Source organism: Trachymyrmex septentrionalis, unplaced genomic scaffold (assembly GCF_001594115.1).
Source record: "Trachymyrmex septentrionalis isolate Tsep2-gDNA-1 unplaced genomic scaffold, Tsep1.0 scaffold3, whole genome shotgun sequence".
Taxonomy (NCBI): domain Eukaryota; kingdom Metazoa; phylum Arthropoda; class Insecta; order Hymenoptera; family Formicidae; genus Trachymyrmex; species Trachymyrmex septentrionalis.
The window spans coordinates 432,144-435,474 of record NW_017305462.1 but is presented as its reverse complement, the minus strand read 5'-3'; positions in this window follow the sequence as shown (position 1 = coordinate 435,474).

The following is a 3,331-nucleotide window of genomic DNA, read 5'->3' as shown; positions in this document are numbered from 1 at the left end:
CTCGAGTTCTCTCGATCTGTTCCTTGCGTTTTGATAACTTATCTTTGACTCTTCAAATGAATCCAAAATTCAAAGGCGGATTTCAACGTCTTTGTAGCTTCTGATTACTCACAAGATCTTCAGATCCTTAAATCCTGCGTGCTTCACGAGGGTCAGGTCACATGCTGTGACTCGTTCTCGTAACGGAGAACTTTAAATGACGTTTCAAACGGAGCTCACTCGCGAAAGTCTCGTCTTGAGATAAGAGAGCTTGAGCTTGAGTTGTGTAATTTGGTAATTCGAGGATCAGAGAGAAATATATTTCTCTTCTCCTCTTTTCTCTTCCTCTGCTATTTCCACTTTTTCGTATTTTATCTAGTGACATAAAAGATATTCGACTATTTGTCCTATCTGTAAATTGGTTAAATTGTACTTGTCAAAGGGAATACAAATTCAAGCAGTTTGGTACCTTTTTAAGTCGAAAGGTACTTGCATAAATTTGCTACCTTTGTGTTTTTATAAATAAATTTGGATTTTTTTCTTTTATATACATACATGTTTTTGTGTGCATATGAGAGTATATTGCGAGATATTATAAATGTATGCTTCCCATAAAAAATTCAAGCGCAAACTCGGGTGCACGAAATGAACGTTTGCAATTGGCCTCAAAAATGTTATTCACACATTTTATACAAAATCCATTTTACACAGACTGAAAGTCGGAAATAATTCATGCGAGTTAAAATGCGTAACGTGATATACGAGGCTTCGCGATCACTATGATCACTATGATATCCAACATGCATCGTAACCCGATTATCGTGGACGAATTATTGTCCACCGAACAATTTGGAGTCGACGATGCCGCATTAATGTTGCTAATTAACTCATTTTCGTTATTGTTGTACCAATCTGTGGTATAATCGTGCCGCATCGCTTTGTATACGCTAAATTGGCACACTATTGTACAAGCAACAGCGATTCGTAGTAATCGACCCTGCTAATTTTTCTGTTCTCTTTGGTAAATCTCACGCAATAGAAACCACAACTAATTAAAAATTATCACTGAAAACAGAAGTGTTTAATTTTAAGATATTAAAATTTGTTTTGTTCTTGTCTCCATTTTTTTAAGCGCCTAAAGATGTTTTACAAAACGTTTAAACAAAACACTATGTATCTTAAATCCAAATACATAGTATTATATTTTGTTTATGAAAAAAGTTTAAAACTAAAATATCTTTAAGTGTTTGAAAAATGGTGACGAGAACAAAGTATTTTAATATCTTCAAATTAAACACTTCTTTTTCCAGCGACGTTGCCACACCTGGATTATAAAAACGGGTTTATAAAAACAAATTTGACTTTTAAAAATATTTTGTCTTTATAGAACTTGATAAAATAGGTTAATACAGAAATAAAAAATATCTTGAATCAATTTATTGCATCAAATAAAGCGGTACGAGTGAAAAAAATATGAATTTCAATTTTATTAAATTTAATATCTATTAAGAGAGAACCAAATTAAATCGATGTGCACTTTCTTTACACTCGTGCTTCAATTTAATACAACTCTCTCTTAACGTAAGCTAAATTTAATTAAATTGAAGCATATATTTTTTCATTCGTATCACTTTTTATATAAGTCCATGACGTTTAATGAATAAACGAATCTAAAATATGGAAGAGATTACACATGGGAACAAAGTTCAGGTCCCCTTGTAAATTCCCAGCGTCGCAATACCGGCCGTTGCTGCTTAGGCTTAGAAGAGATTTCGGTTAACCGAGCAAGGATTATCAGAATGCCGTGTTACGGGGGTCCAGGCTGACTAGCGGGGGATAACGAGGACCGATCAAATTCCGGGTGACGTGTTAAGCCCCGGCTTAAGGCTCTGCAGCCTTAAGAAGAGCGGATCGAAACGCTACGCTACGTATATTCACTCCGTGACCCGAAGGATATCCTGTTTGGAACACAGTTAATTCACATGTGACGAGATTAGAATAATCGAGATGCAAAAGTGTCGTATTGTATGAGCTAATTATTGTCAATTTTTCGCTTAAGCTTTCCGCACAAGAATATCTGTTACGCGTCACGTTACGTTAAGTATTGGTCGTAAACTGAAGTTAATAACTTTAGATATTAACTAGCTAAGCTCTGATAGTCCCTTACGATACATACATATGTATGTGCAAATGCAATATATTTTCAATTTATAATTATTCATGCATATTAAAAAAACATTGTATTCTGGTTAATAAATAATTAAATTTTTTGGACAACCGACACTTGAACTTTTATTTTTTCTTTTGTAGTTTAAAATGTCAACTTTAAGATATTAAAATGTATTTTTCCTTCAAACATTTTTGTTTCAAAGTTTTATATTTTTATATGAAAAAGTGCATTTTCTGTATTTTGTTAACTATATTTAATTATAACAATTTATATATAATTTATTTTAAATATACAACTATACAAATAGTTTCTAAAGATGTGAAAATATATATAAAAATCGCTTAATAATTTTTATACACTTGTAAGAGTGAGGAAAATTAATTCAGGGGCACGATTTCGTAACTGTCTTTACACGCCTATCGACAGTTGTCGGTGTCGTCGAGTAAATATTTTATATCCTGAAAAAGCTGCGACACCGATAACTGTCGGCAGGCGTGTAAAACAATTACAGAATATACATACTTGTAGATCCAGAGAATGAATGACCTAACGTGCGTGTGTAATAAGGGTGTTCAAAATTGAGATGTGTACTAAGGATTAATATTCATAAAACGAAGAGCGAAATATGCGACAGTATATACATACGCAGTAATTGTTTGAAGCACGTTCGTAGAATGCGTGAAATAAATAGCGACGTCAGCCGAGTACGCGGAACTTGGTGACGCAGCGCGACCGACGTCGTAAACATTTGCCGGCCGGCGACCTTGTTATTACTCTGGTATTCGCGCGGTGAGGTTCGAACAGGTAGGACGTAACGGCTCGGCTCGCTTGGCATATCGTGCTATCATTATTCCTCGAGCTGCGAGAGGTATACTGGGAAAAATTGAAGATGATTCTTCAATCTGTACGTTAGATACCCTACGATAAACGATTCGTGAGTTTATCATAAGAGACAAGAGTTCGGCAAGGTGAATATTTCGCGTGATTTATTCACTTGAAACGGGAAAATAAGATTACGAATAGACTTTTGTAGTATTTCTCTTTTTAATGTGCTCCTTGCATTCAAGTAACTCTTATATCGCGCTTCAATTGTTTTTTTAGTTTGTAATTAATTTTATATATTAATATATTAAAAATTAATATTTTCGGTTAATTTGTGGAGTTCTTGGGTTTATTTCAAAA